Here is an 18379-nt window from a genome sequence, read left to right as displayed (position 1 = left end):
ACAACCTCGAAACGGCTGAACGTCCACAGCGCCCTGGAGCCAAGGAGCGCTCTCCTCGCCAATGCCTTGGCTCTGAGCTTTGTCTCATAGTCCCTCAGATACGGTCTCTCAGCGGTGAGTTCGACGCCGAGGTACTTGTATACCGTTGTCCAGGTAATCTCGGTTCCCTCGAGTCGCATGGTTGGCTTCTCGCCTCCTGCTTTAATACTATTAGGCTCCAGGAGCGCCGATTTCCTGGCGTTGAAACTCATGCCAAGGTCTGAACCCTCCTCCGAGCATATATCCAGCAGGGTCTGGAGGTCCGGGACGGAGTCCGCCATCAAAACGATATCGTCAGCGTACAGCAGGGTTGGGATGTGGCGATGCTGGAAAATACCATTTTCCATATATGTGAGGTCAAAACCCACACCACTGTCTGCAAGCCGTTTTGTCATACGGGACACATAGAGCATAAAAAGTATGGGCGACATGGGGCATCCCTGCCTAAGACAACGAGATACGGTTACCGGCTCCGACACCATGTTGTCCCACTGTATGACAGCCCAATTTTGTGTATATGGCTTTCAGCAGCTGTAGCCATTCTTCCGGCATCTCGATATTCCTCAGCACTGCCCACAGGGTGCAATGGTCAATGCAGTCGTATGCCTCGGAAATGTCAAGGAAGCCCAGCAGTAGCTGCCTGTCCTCTTTAGCGGCAATCTCGAGGGCCTGGGTGAAAATAAAAAGGTTATCCTCGATGCAGCGGCCTTGTCTGAAGCCATTCTGTAGCTCTCCAAGCACCTCCGAGGTTTCTGCCCATCTGTGGAGCCGCGAGTTGGTGATGTGGGCAAAGAGACGGTAGAATACCAGTGTTACTGTGATAGGGCGATAGTTTTTCGCCGATTTCTTATCGCCACCTCGCTTGGGCACAAGCCGGACTCTAGAATGTTTCCACTCTTCAGGGATGGAGGCTGATGTCATCACTACGTTAAGGGCATCTCTCAGGAGCTCCCTGGTCTTGGGCCCTGCTTTTTTTATTAACTGGATGGGGATGCCGTCCAGGCCTGCTGCTGTGCGACCATTCATGCGTTTTATGGCCCTGTCTAGCTCTCTCGGCGTGATGAGTCTCTGTTTCCGGGCTGGACTGTCGACGCTGTTTCCAATACAGACGTATTGGTTTGCTGTGCTCCCATCTTATGGGCCATGTATGTGGTCACATATTGGAGACACTTCTCCTTATAGATTTCACCTGTGCTTGGGTCTTCAAGTTCTGTGCAGGTTGATGGTTTCGCCTCCTCTCTTCTTATATGTTGCCAGAATTTGCGTGCAGCATCAGGGCCAGCCTCCTTGAGCTCAGTCAGAAGTCGAGAGCTCATGTGGTTAATTTTCTTCTGTACAATGACTGCCGCATCTTGCTTAGCTGCTCTGTAATTGTGCCAAAGTTCAACCACCGCTTGCTCTCCCCCTGTACGTAAGGCATGTCTGTGATTACGGCATAATTCTTTTCGCCTCTGGATTGCTTGTGCTGCTTCTGCATCCCACCAGCTTTTTGGCCTCCGCTTGTCTTGTATGCTTGCGTGTTTACTACACACCATCCTCGCTGTTCTTGTTATCCATTGTACAAAGTCCTCATATGCTTCGACATCAGTGGTTGCTGCCTTCTTATCTAGTACTGTAGCAAGTTTCTCGATGTGGCGGCCAGGTATTAGCGGTTGAGGTACTTTGTAGCCTGTGTTAACTGGCTTCTTGTTTGTCGCACCAAAAGTGAGCCGGATGCTGTTGTGCCACTGCCAAGGCTGCGGTCACCTAATTCGTCGATTTCCATAGCTTCCAACTTGTCAAACAGCTCTGGAGGAAGGATGCAGTAATCTATTGAGGATGACTTGTTGTTGGCTGTCCATGTTATCTTTCCCTTACACTTGTCTGTTGTGTTTGCCATTATCGCTCCCTACTGGTCGATCCATTCCAGCAGCATCTTTCCCGCTCGATCTGTTGTTGGGTCAAGCATGTCAATGTGTGCATTGAAGTCTCCCACAATGATGAAGGGGTAGGTTGATGGCTTCAATGTCCTTTTTCAGGCAAGCAAAGATTTGTAGGTTATTTTCTTCGGCTCCCTTGCCAGTCCACATGTAGACTACTGCAATCTGTACTTTAGTGTTGCAGATAACTCCTGTGAGCCATATGTGTTCGCTGCATTCAGTTTGGGCCCTTTCCCACTGGGTGGTTACCTTAGTGAAAGCACCCACCCCGCCTCCACGTCTGTCACTGCCTTGTCTGTTCAAACCCTGCCATTCATAGCCATCATTGTTGGGAGGGGTTTCTGTATTTCTTAAGTGTGTCTCCACCAGGCCTGCTACTGTGATGTCCTCTGTTGTCAAAATGTGGTATAGTTCTTCATTTGCAAATGATGGCAATTGCGATAGATACACAAATGTTGGTGCGCCTTTGCGAGAATGATGAGAGCTGTGAACGAAAGCAGCCTTTAAAATCATATTTATGTCTTGCATTATTCGTAACCGACCTGTTGATTACGACTACCCATTACGAAGTTAGCGACTGCGCCGGTTGCGTTTGTTTACGAAAGGATAGGGAACGTGCGCGCATCGGTGCCTGAGTGTGGAAAGCGGACGAATTGTTTCAACAACGTACATTTTGCACACTCCAAGTGCAACACGTAAAATAGGCAGCGGCTAGTGTATTGACCGACGACGCTTTTATTGAATCTTCGAGTATCGCCCGACGGCGTAGCGCACCACAGCCCCATCGAGTCTCGTCATCGCAAGATCATTTGCTCGGCATAAATGCCTGTCGAAAAATGCCGGACCCCAGCCTCAACAAGAAAGCAGACAACAAAATAGCATCACTTGCTGTGCCGGATCCCGAGACCTTACCGAAACGGTGCTGCCCGCGAGAGCGGTGGACGACGGCGCTCTGGCCGTGCGCTACGCCCTTCCACCATGGCTACGCCCTGGTCGTCGCTAGGCCTAAACGGTTTTGCATCGAAGCCACAGCGGACGGCGCGTTCGGAAAAGTCAGTTGCCTATTCGTGGAGCTGCTTACTGTAATTTAAATGGTGTCATAAATTTTCTGACGGTAAACGGAAGGCGTAATTTCGGCGACGTATTAGCATTGGAGCTACGAACGTACAGCACGAGATCGGATGAGCTGCCTCACACCGGCGCTGGGGCTGTGAGCAGAAAATCGCTCTGGTTACTTATCACCGATCCTCAGAAAAGGTTATTTTTGAAGTTCCTTTATCCAACCGCGTATTATTTAAGGTCTTCAGATTTTGACATGTTTTCTGACGGCGGCGAAAGGGAACCGCTGTGCCGGCGCCCATGGACTGCAGCAGCCGCGGCCATTACCGCTCGCGCCGTCGCCGAGTGCGGTGGCTGGTTGGCTGGTAGCGAGGGTTTTTTTTTTTTTTCGCAATGCTATTTTGCACGTTTCACATAATTTAATGACTAGCTACAAAATTGTAGATGCACAGTAGTATTATAATGCCTGCAGTTTAGTCCCTGGTGTTGAGATAACACATGCCCTCGTTTGTCGCATTCGAATGAATTCTTCAAACCCATTCGGTCCCTAATGTCGTTTTCATCGAATGTCATTACATTTTCCCGTGTGGCAGCAAACAAATGTCATTCGATGGAAATTACATTAAATTTGCCGTGTGGCAGGGGTAGTTAAGTCTAAAACGACCGCCAATACTAACCCTAACCCCGGATGTAAACCGTGCGGAAAACCACGCTGTAAAGTTTGCAATCATGTGCAGGCGACAAATATTGTAAAAGGCAACTTCTCTGATTTCACCTTTAAGATTAAAGAATCCTTGAACTGCGACAGTGCCAATGTGGTGCACATGCTAACCTGCGATGTATGCGGCATGGAATACATCGGCCAGACCGAAACACCATTCAGGTTTTGTTTCAGTAACCACAAGGCCCACGTCCACACACTGCCAAATCTCCCTCTTTCTAAGCACCTGTGCCTTCGACAAAGAGAACAAAGAGAATCGTACTTCATACACAAATTTCAGACTCTAACCCATGGAATTAACGAAACTTTGGCCAACTTTGCCTTTCTCAAAAGCCTACCTAACTAATAGACGAGATATTTATCTCTCCCCCTCCCCCCCCCCCCCCCCCCCATTTGCCCACTCCTAAGAATTTTTTTTTTCCTTTTCACGCAAATTCCACTGTTCGTTATTTAGTTCCTTGGCCTCCCCCCTCTGGCCGGTTTCCTTTCCCGCAACAAACGCCTTCACTACGTGTGATCAGGGAGGGAGGAAGGAGCGTGTCGATGGGCAACTTCATTGCCGGGCATCGACTAGTGTCCCAGAATCCAGATCACTCTGATCCTTTTCGAAGGGTTAGCGACAAGGATTCGGCGGTTGGTGACACCGGTGCGTCCGGGAAAATATAGTTACGGCAGGTCATGCGATAATCTGACATGTGGCAGCTTGTGCATTAGTGGCGGCGGCCAGAGCGATATGGCTGCTTCTTTGGCAATACTCGGTTCGGTGGTGCGAAGAGAAGCATACTTGAGGCGAGTGCCCGGTATGTAGACGCTGTTGGCCCTGTTAACGGACACATGGCCATTACCGTGACATCGGTGCTGGGGAAACAGTTCTATAGGGATACATTTGTCTTCGTAGTTCTACAGCCACTCTCTCTAATCCTTCAGTCATATGCTCGAGAGAGTGCGCTGTGTTTGAGCTCCGGAAGCAGGATCGCGCATATGAGAATGACTTTTAAAAAAATGAGGGGGGGGGGGGGGGGGTGACAACCATCCAGTTATATTTACCCCACAAGTTTTGCGATAAAGTGTGCCGTCATTTTTTCAATTACGTTTTTTTTTTGTTTTTGTTTTTTTGTTTCTTTTTTTTTTTTTTTTTTTCCCTCCTTTGTTGGCAGCGACGGCGGCCAGGATGCGGCCGGAGGAGGAGAGGAACAGCAGCGCCGCGTCGTCTGCTACACGCGGCACGGAAGCGTAGAGCGGCCAGCACACACGTAGCCTCTGCGTGCTGCCGTTGCGCTGTACATGGCTACAGTATAGTTATGACTACATTACTACAGCTTTGGCTTCGAAGACCGCGCATTACCTTGGAGAACGCGTTTGTGTTACACGAAATTCACTTGCTATGAAACAAGTGTGACAGCGCCGTCGGCTTGCTCACAAGTATTGTTTCTTGCTTTATTCCTTGGCCTGTGTTTTGTAGTGTGTTCTTTCAGGGTATAGAGCCTGTTATGAAAAACAATCAGTCAAATTTTCAGTGCATAGGAGCACTCTAACCTAGAAGATAACGCAGTGGGTGTCACGTTTTCGCTTCGCGGGGCTAGCACTGCCACGCTTTTATCTCTTCTTAGTTTCTTCATCTGTTCCCGCATATTTTATATCGCTCTACACCATGTGACGTTTACTGCTTCTGGTTAGCAATGCCGCACTTTCAATAAAGAATCATGCAGTTGCCAGTATAATTGTGCCTGTCCGTGTCACTTTCTTGTCTTTGTCTGTGTTGTCGCTTCTATATTTCTTCAAAATGAACCTTTTTTTCCAGTAACGTCCTGCGCATGTGCGAATCCTCATCGGTCGGCGTTTTCGCTAGTTTGTCGAGCGAAAATATGGGATGAGTTCGCTGCTCGTGCTTTTCTCTGAACGACGTCCCCTCGATCATCAACGCGACTAAGTGCTGCAGCACGAAGACGCGTTCAGGTTCATCGGCGTCATTCTGTAAGGAAGGTGTGTAGGGAAGTAGGGAAGTGTGTCAGGATTAGTAGGGAAGGTGTGTCAGGATGTGTACACTGATGACTCACGCTTCTCTGCAAGTGAGACCAGCTTGAAAAATAACCCAGAACACTATGGGAGCGAATTTCTGCAGAAAAATTATCTGGTGGCCGCAGGGGGCTGCAGTACTAAAAAAATAACCATACGGTGGTCATTTTGCCAATAGTGAACGTTCAGTGCATGCGCACAGCTTCTTCACCCGCCATTCCGAATTGATTTCAAATGGCATACGCCCTGTACAATGGCGTAGGAATTATCTGCGAACGTGTTTTTCCACGGGATGTGCAATTTCGATAATGCGGACAATTAAGGTACCCGCATGCACATGCATCAAGCGAGAACAGACGGACTGGTTTTCAAGAATTAAGTGCACGTCTGACAAAGGCGAAAAGGGCTTGAATGCAGATTAGTCATGTACAGCCATTCTGGCTAGACGGGGAAAGCGCTTCACTGGGCCTCCCTAAAATGAGCCGGCGATTTGCGATAACCGATCCTCATAGCATTCTTTTTACACTGAAAAATCTGCAGTTCAGACCATGGTGCTCGCTATAAGGACACGCTTCTCAAAAAAGGCCTATTCCGGTTTTTCGCTCCTTTAATATAATATCATTATATTCTCTGCTGCATTTCCAAGTACTTTTTAAATAAGCACGACAGAAATTGAACGGTGGTTGGATAAATTTATGCGCCTCTTTTGAATGTGGCTACTGCACGTGCACAAAACTGAGTCTCTAATAATTTAGCGCTTTCTAGATTGACAATAAAAAACCCCAAATCACAGACTGCATTTTCAATTCCTGCTAGAGTGAAGGGAGATATGCGTCACTCGAATCTTTTGTATTCTTTTTAGGAAAGGAAATTTGAGATCATCTTATAATTATTCTGATAAACCTGAACCCTGGATGGTTACCACCAGATTCAGAAACCCGGAATCGAAGGCAGCTGTCCAAAGGATACAATGATGCCTTCTTCTCACCAGTGTCTGTCCAGACTTGCTCCATGCATTCTCTCAGCTTCGCACCCTTGGGTAGTATACAAAAGGAAAGAGCACGAGCAGGTGTGCCAGTCACAGTGCTCTAAAATCTTGGAAAGTTTGTATTCACTGGAAAGCGTTTTCGACTCCATTGTATCCTTTCTGGGAATTCTCTCTCACATATAGATTAAAGACAGCATAGAGGAGGCCAAACCTGTTTTAAGGCAACTTTTTATAAAAATGCGAAAATTGTTTTGAAAACATTCTTAGAGAAGGTTTGCAAGTTTTCCATAATGTGAACTAAACAGAGTCAAAATGTCAGCCACACAATTACTGGGTTTGATGTGTATGTCATCATAATCCACGCAGTTGATAACATTTAGGTGTATTAGCTTAGACGAATTGCGCGTAACTTAGTGAGAAAAAAAATTATTTTCCCAGTCAAACTTCACCTTACGTGAATCAGTGATGATCGTATATCGGAAATTACAGTAATAGATTTGTACTAACACGCTTTTTTTTACAAACTTTAGCTAACAGCACAGAAACGACGGCATTTCTGACAACATAAAACAAAAACACATGTCCACAAGGCAAGCCCTCTTGTTGGAACGCTACCGTGCGGATGCTCTCTGTCGAGCCTTGGTCATTTTATTTTCTGTGAAAAGAAAGAAACGGTCGATCCTCTCTGGAACTACTGTGAAGTTGACTGAAGCATTCTGTAACCTATGGTGTATAAAAAGTTGTTATTACGAGTAATACTTATTGCCAAATTTTTTACGTAGTCTCCTTGACCTACATGCACTTCATCTTAGCTGTAAGCGTCCAATCCTCTCCATACAGGTCTCTTCTTGCATGTCTAAACTCTCTTCAAAGAGAATTACGCCTTCACATGAGGCGAATTCGGTTCCTGCAAGGGTTTTGTAGTTCATTCAGGGGAAGGTAATAATTTGGGGGAATCATATCAGGGTTAAGAATTTTTAGTCAACCTGATATCAGCTACAGAGAAGATGAATATTGCTTTGTTTTCATACAAAATAAAAAATAACAAGACTTGACAGACGGCATCAGACACGGTAGCCAACTATAATGAGCGACTGCATTATTGGCACGCGTATATATGGTGCCTTCCCTTGACACTTTCTTCATTATTTGCTATAAAATACCGCATTGTATTGTCCACTAACTGAGCATTTTGAGTAGCGTCACGGGTAACATCTATCAGTAGAACGCCATTAGAATCCTTGCATTCCCTAATACCTGCTGTGCCAGCGGATTCAGCCACCTTTTTATCCTTGGGTGTTAGAGAAGCCAGCACGTTTGCACTTCATACTTAGGTATACTTACATTTAGGTGGCCTATATTATAGGCCTATATTTAGATGGAAGTGGTGCACACCAATTCATTTCCCAAAGTAGTAAAGAAGAAAAAAACACGGCTTACTCCAAACATTTCCAAATTTTGTTCTGAATTGTATCTCAATGACATTTGAGATCAGAGACCTCAACAACATTAAAGCCCAACTCAGTTCACTAATTGTTAAATAAGAGAATACTATTAACAACGCGTGTACTCTTTTTCTGCGATATGTGTATCTTAAATTATTCTGCTGTTTTCTGGTTCTAAGGTGCATATCATCACTAATGTAATGAACAACTTTATCAGCAGTTTCATGCAAAGTTGCTGTTGGGGTGATCTTCACTGACTTCAAACATTTCCAAATTTTGTTCTGATATTGTCTCTCAATGACGCTTGAGATTAGAGATTTTAACAACAAAGCCTGACTCAGCTTTTATCATTGCGTTTGAAGCTATCAGTGTGTATACCGTACGTCCGCCACTTTCACGCACAGTGCTGCCGCCACGTGACTGCTTCTGGTACCGCTCTTAAACGCCCTCTTAATGACAGTACCAGCGGAGTACCTGCCCTGTTATTTCTAAGCTTATGCATGGGTCCAGTTTTTCCGCGTTGCTTTAAACTCTGAGCAGAACCAAGGTTCCAATTGGAAAGACTGTGGCCAAAGCTATGACGGTTTTCAGTGAGGAGTTTTGCCGTGAGAAGTTTGACCGATGTAAGTTGCGAACCATCCGTGATGGTAACATTTTTCATTAGCGGCCACTTCACGGCACACACATGTGTTAAGGAATTAATAACATTTGTTTACTGCCCGATTAAATGAATGCAGTGCTTGCAGTCAGCATATTCCAGATGAACGCTAAACTCGGAGCCTGTACTTACTGAACGTTAAGGAGGATACATCAGCAGTCTATGCGGCATCAGAATATAGTAGCTATGGCCCCCATGGCTTCTTTTCAAAGCCGGACCTGTCTCGCTTGTCGAGTAATTGTGACCGAAATGATTTTCTGTCAGTGTTGGGTCATGATTTGCAAAAGTCAAAATTATTGCCTATTGGAGGTGCTGCAAAAAATCAGGTGGGTAAAAATGATCAGATTATTAGCTTTTAGTGATGGTCTCTTGTTGCGGCCAAACCAGGTAGGTATTCCGATGCGACGGCGTATATGTTTAGGTGTAGTGGGAAAACACCACAGAATTCGGGCTCGGCTGCTCGAAATGCTTCATAATGGTGGATTAACAGCGCAAAGTAGATACAGACCAAGAAAGATACGAGACACACGATGCTTGTACTTCGCGAGTGAATGCCCACCGCGTGCCCGTGACCCCCGAATAAAGGTTAAACATTTTATCAGTACTTATGTGTATTCTCTGAAACTACCTCTGTCGAGCGTTTGTCCGTAGCCCTTAGTGAAGCGATTAAAGCTGCCTTGGAATGCGTCCTAATATCGCAGAACACAGTTAGCAGCAGAATGTTTCACATAACAGACCAGCCACACTCGAGCGGTCCTTTAATTGTATCGCATCCTTAGGACGTCTGCTCAGAAAAGGCCTTGTAGGCTGAAGAGTTAATAAAGACATATGTCAGTTTCAGCTCAAAATTGGAAATATTCGGTGTCTTTTTTTTTTTCGCTTCATAAACTGAGAGTTACCCCTGGAATGCTGAGGAGGCGAGGAAGCCCAGGCACCAGGTACAATACAACGCAGCCCTTTACAATCGAATCCAGTTCTCGATAGCCAAGAGAATGAGTAAGCCGTTCCCGCCAGACTGTCAAGCCAGTCAGCCTTCTTTGTGGTCTTGGCGACTTCACCAAAATTTCCAAGGTAGCATCTCTCGACAGCCGGCAACAAAGCATTCTTCCTAACTACTTTGGAATTTCCGGGAAAAGGTGCAGCCAGTTCTTCTCGCGGCTTTGTTAATCTCTCGGTCCGGAGGAGAGAGCCCCATTGACTGGATAGGGGCATGAGGCGCCCTTTCTTGCTGCTGAATGTTTATCGCCTTTGCCAAAAGAAACACGGGCGTGGCTTAGCTCTCGTGTTTCAAAGCTACCAATTACAACACAGCTTTTTCCCAGGCTAAAAGAAACCGCAAGCACCCAGCGCTCTGTATGGCCTGAGGGGCAGTCCGAGACCTCCCATTGGCGGCCACGGAGAAGAGAGAAAGAGAGAAAAAAAAAAACGAAACGCGAGAAAAAAAGAGCCAAGGGTAGACTTAAAAGGAGGCATCTGCATGCTACGTCTATCATTCAGAACACGCTCGTCATGCTCTCCGCGTACGTTCTTCTCGCGCTGATCGCGCTGGTCTCCGCCGGGACTGACGATGCGCTACTGGCCAAAGCTCACAACTACTTCGCCGTGAACCTCCTCAAGCACCTGGCGACAGAGAATCCTTCTTCCAATGTGTTCTTCTCTCCAACAAGCATCGCCGATGCCTTCGGCATGGCGTACGCCGGCGCCAGGGGAAGCTCGGAAGCTGAGCTGGCATCGGTACTGGGGCACACTGAAGTTGGCCTCACGGAGAAGTCTAGAGTCCTCGCGGCATATAAGCAACTGCTTGAGCTGATGCCCTCACCGAACGGTACACTGGATGTGGCCAACATGGTTCTGGCGCAGGAAAACATCCAAATCACCGACAGCTACAGGCAACAGCTGCACGGCGTGTTCGACGCTAAGTTTAGTTCTGTGGACTTCACCGTTGATGGTCCCAAGGTCGCCGCCGATGTCAACGCCTGGGTACGAGAGAAGACGCGAGGTAAGATCGACGGCATCCTACCCGAGAATGAGCCGCTGGACATGATCCTGCTCATTCTGAATGCAGTCTACTTCAAGGGGACGTGGGTGACCAAGTTCGACCCGGCAGAAACTGAGAACAAACCCTTCCTGAACCTGGGAACCGATGAGGTCAGTAAGCCTGCGATGCAAGTCACAAGCCGCTTCCCGTACACCCGTCTCGACACGCTCCGAGCGGCCGCCATAGAGATCCCATACTCGGGAGTCAGGTTCAGCATGGTAGTCCTGCTTCCGGACTCCCCAACGGATCTCGCAGCCCTCACGAACGGTCTGTCGCTCGCTGTTCTCGAAGACGTCGGCAGCAAGCTGAGGCCCAGCCTGGTCGCGTTGAGGTTGCCCAAGTTCGCCATGAGCCTTCGCTACGACCTGGTGCCCGCCATGCAAGCCCTCGGACTGAACGTCGTCTTCGGACGCGGAGCAAACTTCAACGGGATCAGCAAGACCACGCCGATTCGCATCTCGAAAGCCGTCCACAAAGCGGCCGTGGAGGTCAACGAAGAAGGAACCGCTGCGGCTGCTGTGACCAGCCTCTCGGCGGCTGCTCTATCGTCCATCGAACCTCCAACGCCCATCGCGTTCACCGTGGATCGCCCGTTCCTATACTACATCAAAGACAGCAGCAACAACCGAATTCTTTTCATCGGTGAAGTCCACAGCCTTTGAGATGCAAGACATCGCTTTCTGCACGAGAAGAATCTCATCTGAAGGGTCGTTACTCTGGCAGCGAAAGGCCAAGAGCTGCGCAAGGCATGCATTGCACAAATAAAAATTACCCATATTTTTGTTGAATTTCCGAAACTTTGTTTTTATTCCTGGTAGATTCTTGAGAAAAAAATAACACTCGTACTTGAGGAGTATAGCCTACTGTTCCCAAGGACGCGGGATCGAATCCTGTCCTCGGCGGTCGCTTTTCGATGGAGATGAAAAGTAAGGCGCCCGTGTGCTGTGCGATGTCAGTGCACGTTAAAGAACCCCAAGTGATCGAAACTTCTGGAGTTCTCCACTATACGGCGTCTCCCATAGCCTGAGTCGCTTTGGGACATTAAGCCCCAAACCAAGCCAAACTTGTTAAAGTAAGTTTTCTAAGCCGTATTTTTTATTCAAGCCGCGTTGATTGGGCACAAACATAGTAATAATGTTCGAAGAAGGCAAAAACTGCGCTACAACACTACGACGAAGTTGGGGGAAAGAGCACAGGCGCAGAGAACACCACGTGCATTCCCGTGTGCTGGCGTACTGCTTGAAGCGCATTCAGGATAGTGCCACGTCCCACAGGTTCATCTTCTGTCATCTTGTGCCATCCTGGAGCCATGTGCTCGTTCCTTTCCCTTCGTCGTCGTCTTGTAGGGCAGTTCTTTATTCCTTCGAACAGGTTAAAGAAAAGGGACGTTTTTGTCATGTGTAGTGTAGCATGTAGCTAATACATCATTAGGATTATATGAACATTTCGTTTCAGCAGCAAAATTCCGTAAAACGTACGTGTCATGCAAAATAATAAAGCGCGAAAAAAAAAGCAACCTTCAGCAGCGGTCAGCGCAGTGCGGAAACATAAAGATAACTTTCTTTCTGTAGCGCAACCCTCTCAGGGCCGCCAGGCAAAGTACGCTTGACGGGACGGGCTACGGAGGCTCGCCCACATATTTCCTGCAGAAATTCGGTGCACAATATGGGCTTGTTTTTGAAGCAGTAGTCATGAGTGCAGGGCTGGTTTCGTCTATCATGTACAGATACGCCTGAGATCATCTGTGGACATATCGACAGCAGGACGCTGACGAACCTGGCCGTGCCTTCTCGTTTAAGGTGAATGAGCTAGGGGAGGCGGGGACATTGCAATGCAAGCATTTCCGATGAAGATGGTAACTATAGTGGTATAAAGTTTAAGGACGATTTAATTTATAGGTGACGCCAGCTGTACGATGGTATAGTTTGACAAAATAAAATGCGCTGCAGAGTTATTTAGTGTAATACATTCTCCATCACGCACTTACGGATCAATATTTCAATTTCTGAAAGATAGACATTTTACTACCCACAAAAGGAACCCTCTGTTCTAATGCATATTAGAGACTTTTAGTTTAGTGCTACCGCTACCGGCTACCGCGCGAGCGTCAGTACGCATGCGCAGATCACCCTGATGGTGACACATGGCGCCACGTTCCTGTCAAATTTCGGCGGACGCCGCACGCGGGGGCCAATCAGCGCGTGCTGTGCTGGCGGTGCGCGGTAGCGGTAGACGGCCGCGGTAAGCGGCAGCGCTAAACTAAAAGTCTCTATTATCAATCTAGAGGTGTGCCGCAGGGATCGGCGCTTTCACCGCTGCTTTTTTTTTTTAATATTTTCGTCAGGAAGATCCCCATTCGTCGTCGTAACAACCATATGCAGATGATACAGCTTTTTTTGCTTCGGCCCTTTACTATTCTTTTTACCAGATTCTGCAGGGCATATTTTGATGCTATTGGCATCTTTTCGGAGGATTTGGCATGCAGCTATTCGGTCTCTATCCCAGTTTACGTTGCTATATTATTTTCGGAATTGTTGGTTCCTAGTTGGCTCTGCACAAAATGTCATGTCATGTGTCGCACGTTATCATCCTCGCTGACCTGAGCTTGAGCTTACTTGAGTCTCGCTGAGCTTTACAAAAATATTATTTGAGCCATTTTCTACAATAGTTATTTAATGCACTTTGAAAGAGGTCTGTTTTGTCTGGGGATCCCTGGCCATGAAGGAATCCATCCAAACGAGGTGGCTGATTTCTTAGCAAGATCATCGGCTATTAATGCGTCAGTGACATATCTCGTCCCTAACTTCAGTGTGCTGGCGATTTCCAGGTTTCAGCGGTTCCAGCACGCATTCAGCCAGGCTACGCGGTCCCTTACTAAATACCATCGGTAGTTATGTAAAAACTGATTCTCAGTTTGGATTTATATCTATGCAGATTGAGGGAGGGGGGGGGGGGGGACCTAGATACCTACGTGACTCATGCGGGGAAGTTGAATCTATAAAGCATTTTCTCCTCCCCTGTCGGAAGTTAGCACTTCAGATAAAGAGCTACCTGGAGGTCCCTCTCTCCAGGTCAGACCACCCCTTGTCTCTATCAGTGTGACTATCGTTTGGTGCGAGCGCCAAAGAATCTTCAGTGGGTTCAAAATGCGGGATTCTCCATGATTGCATAATTGCAACTGGGAGGTTGAGGTTCTAACTCAAATTTCCTCATCATCTCATTTTTCCATTAAATGTTATGTTTCTTATTTTACTTCATATTCTCTTCTGTCATTTTTCATCAGTACTTGTTTTATTTATTTTTTTTTTTTTTCAAAATTCGAGCTCGGAGCTATTATTTTTGCTGTATTCGCCTATGCAAATTTCCATGTATTTGTCACTACTCCTTGGCCAATCCCATCATGTGGGCATGTGCCATGTTTCAAAAGGCCAAGAAGAAAAGAAGCAGGAACTGCCACGAGGAAAGAAAAAAAGACTGAGAAAGAAGATCGCCCGTGCCACATTCCACACGTGCGAGGCGAAAGCTGAGGTCGACAGCTTTGAGAAGTTAACCGCCTCGGGATCGTCTGGCTCCTCAAGCCACCACATACAAGCTCGAACAGCTTGAAAGGTATGCCTGACATTTTGGGGGGAGACAGACCTGATATAGGCGTTAAGTGCCCTAAGCGCTATTAATCTCTCCGCAAATCCTCTTTTAAAACCGAAATCAAGCCATTCGAACGCAACACCCGTATTTATTTAGGTTGAAGTTGCTGCACGCTTTCGGAGACAGACGTGGCAGGCGTTGTAGCGCCCTTGTCGATCTTTGTATACTTTCCATTTTCGATCTTTAGAACCGAAATCAACCCAATCGAACTCAACACCAGCCTTTATATAGGTTGCAATTGTAGCTACCTATGCACCTGAATACGACGCTTCCCGCTTTTCGTCGGTGTGTCAGTCTTCGTGCCCCATGTGTATTGAAAAGAGAAAAAGGTGTCTTGGCTTTTAGAGAATTAGCTCTACTGCTCAAGTTAACTGCTTGAGAAAATGCCGCAATGTCGTCGCAATAGGTGTTTGCCTCAATAATAAAGAGTTTTAGCTTACCGTGATCCGCGATCCGCTACCGTGATCTGCCACCGTGCGTTCCACTGCGCATGCCCAGACCCCCCTTGACGCCGATAGATGGCACCACATACTGGATGTCGGTGGCCGGGTGAATAAACCGGCGGTGAAAACTAGCAAAAAACGACTGGAAGATTGGTGGCTTAAAAGCAGAGAAGTGACATAAGGTTAGTAATGTAGAAACTAAAATTTAATAAATAGAATGATGGTTTAGTTAACCAATCTAAATCAATAATTAAGATATAGGGAGAACAATGAGCAGGATAGCTACTGCTAACACCCCGTTTCAAAGGGGACGCTCCTATATTCCATCCATCCATCCGGCACACAGACCTACCGCGTTGGGACCAATCAGCTTGAGCGCCCCGCCCACGCGCGGTAGAGAGTCACGGTGGCGGATCGCGGATCACGGTAAGCTAAAACTCTCTATTGAAACAGTCTGCCTACCACGCAATCAACATCATAATATTCAAATTAAAATTGAAATAAAATATATAAAATACGATTTCAAGTCGCTTAATTCGCGCCGCAATGCTCAACGTTTTTAAAACGTTGGCAATGCCATCTTTGGTGTGTGTCCTGAACAGTGGTGTTTCATGAGCTAACGCTCGATATCCATGGTCGGCTGCGTCAAACGGCTTATAATTTTTTTCCCCCGTTAAACTCGAGTGCAAATGTGCAACACATCGCAGGTATCATACTGAAGCTAAATCTACTGCGTTGCTGCCAGATAACGAGCAAAGTTTTACTCTGGGACCGCTTCGTCATTTACACCATGATGGCAAAATAAAGAAATTGACATCAAATTTGAAATGTAAGGTGGAATTTCAAATGACCTGTGGCAATCAACAGTGCCATGTGCAACGAGATGAAGTATATTCAGACTGCTCCATGATTACCTCTAAACTAAATTGTAATCATCGCTATCATCAGAATAGTGCACGGTCATCTATACTGAGCGAACTTCGGGTGACGACAACCGCTAGCCCTCCTCGATTCTGCCTTGGGCATAATGTTCTTGAGCGTGTTGTTGTGTTCTTACGGGTGTTAAGTTCGGCTAATGTCGGCCCTTCTCGCCTCGTAACCATTCTGCGTTCCTTATCTATTTTATGTTAACGTGGTAGACTCCCGTCCACAAATTAATATCGGTCGATCATGTTTGTGGATCAATCACGGCAGTTCTCAAAGCCACCAATTGATTCCCTGGACACTGCTACTGGATACATAACGAAGACCTCTGCGTATTACGCTTGGCGTATAAAACAGACGACACGGTACTCATGGAATGTGAGATCAGAGTGCTTGATTCAGTACACAAATACGCTACTGACTTATTACCTGAGCTTGTGGAATCCTTCAGTCGGATACAACTTAAGTCTAGAATAACCGCCCAATCTCTGATAGTGGGTGTTCCTTGTGGCCAACGCCCGCTCGATAGTAGTAGCTTCGGTGACAAAACTCGCTACTGTAGTCGGTGGATTTCGTATAAGTCAACCAAAAATCTCACTTCGTACGCCTCGCATCAAGGTGCGTACTTTTTTCTCCTCAGTAGCCCTAGGGTCGGCGCGAGAGCTTAAAAGTTCACAGAGATGGGTCACCAAGAAGGGTAAACAACGCCATAACACTGTTAGATATTGAACCACCCATCATTCTCCCGCAAAAATTTTCGATCTAGCTTCTGCCAAACCAGAGATATCGGCGATTAAAAATGACTCGTCCAATTTTCCCTCTCAACTCGTACGCCGAAGGGAGCCAGAAAAAAATAAAGAATACAAGCAAGTTCAAAGCTCCGCCCAGAAATATGTCACTTCGACGAACTTCCGGTTGACGCGCGCTCGCTCGCTGGCGTACTCGCGTCAACCCGTCCTCGCTCGTACACGCCTGAGGAGTTCGCAGTTCGCGCAGCGACGGATAGTGTAGGCCTCATTCTCACGGCCGGTGCTCCCCTCCGTCGCGGTGGCTAAAACCCCTCAATAAACTAAAAGTAGCGCCATCTCCTCTCTCCTCCTCCGGCGGCGCCGCTCCTCCTCTCGCATTTCAACCGTGGCTCCACCTACGGGGTGCGCGACTAGCGCGCGCTCTCCGGAGCAGGCGCCCTTCACAACCCTCTCGATCAGCGCCGCGCGCGCGCCGATCGAGGCGGCCGTGCGCCGGGTCTCACCAGAGCCTTGCATTTTGTCGCAATGTGTTCAGGTTAAAATATTACTCACTGCTGAAACATAATTACCGAATGTTGACAGGGATTTCCCGCCAGAATAGTGTCAGCTGTGTGTGTCATACACCACATATACGCGATTTCGGCGTTGGTTCAACTCGCCGTCATCTCCGTGTGTCCGTAGTTCGTCACATTTGGCCACTCAGCGGCATGCTTTATAAAATTTGTAACTAGGCGGCGGACAGGGACAATTGTGGAACAGTCTGTGTATGGTTTCTTTGCAGCGTTGACTGGATTGCGAGCTGCCGGTAAACTTGAGAAGTTATTTTTTTATATATTTGGCGTTGAGACGGTGCCATGTTCAGCTGCCATGGTGTGTCACCATACGTACACGATTTTGGCGTCGATTTAACTCGCCTTCACCTCCTTGAGTCCGTCAGCCGTTGACAAAAGTGCGCAACATGCTTGAAAAAAAAATTAACTAGGCTGCGGAAGCTGCAGTCTGTGCGGTTTCTTTGCAGGTTGGACTGAATTGTAAGCTACCGTGAAACTTGAAAAGCGTGGTAGCAGTTTTTTTTTTATATTTTGCGCTGAAACGGCTCCGTTTTCAACTGTCAGTGCGTGACACCATTTGTACGCGATGTCTGCGTTGGTTGAACTCGCCTTCACCACTGTGCTTCTCTCAGCCGCCGGCCAAAGAGCGCAACATGCTTGAAAAAAAAAATAGCCAGCGGGAACGATTTAGTAGCAGTCCGCGTGGCAGCAAAACACACGGCGATATGTGCAGCGCACGCGCCGCCCGCCCCGCGGAAAGGAGGAAGCTGCACGCCCAGCAAAAAAAAAATAAAGCGCGCGCGCACGTGACGGCGCTCGGCCAATGAGAGGGTCAAACGACGACGGAGAGCGCAGGAAAGGAGGCGGGCGGCAAACTTCACATGTTGGCGCTACTTTTAGTTTATTGAGGGGTTTTAAGTTAAAGCTCAGCTACTTTGGTCATCTGATGAGAAGAGAGGAGTCGCTGGAGAAAGATTTGATGTTGGGAAAGCTTGAGGGTCGCCGGAGAAGGGGTAGGCAGCGAACGCGATGGTTAGATGGCATTCTCGAGGCATTGCAGATGAAGCTATGTGATGTTAAGAAGATAGTGAGAGACCGGAAAGCGTGGCGTGACATGGTCCATAGGGTCACGAAGAGTCGGACACGACTGAACGCCTGAACTGAACTGAGCGGCGGCACCGGCG

General features: G+C 47.4%; 1 protein-coding gene and 1 pseudogene across 3 annotated transcripts in view; one reads left to right on the top strand and one right to left on the bottom strand.

Moving 5' to 3' along the window:
- LOC146182554 (terminal uridylyltransferase 7-like) overlaps window positions 1-18379 on the bottom strand; it is a 257608-nt gene that overhangs the window by 77152 nt on the left and 162077 nt on the right. The gene's annotated exons all lie outside the window — the stretch shown is intronic.
- On the top strand, window positions 10355-11545 carry LOC146182560 (iripin-2 pseudogene; annotated as a pseudogene).

Source organism: Amblyomma maculatum, chromosome 8 (genome assembly GCF_055883805.1).
Source record: "Amblyomma maculatum isolate TAMU_Amacu chromosome 8, ASM5588380v1, whole genome shotgun sequence".
Taxonomy (NCBI): Eukaryota; Metazoa; Arthropoda; class Arachnida; order Ixodida; family Ixodidae; genus Amblyomma; species Amblyomma maculatum.
Note: the sequence above shows the minus strand (reverse complement) of the source record. Positions and strands in the feature narration are given on the sequence as shown.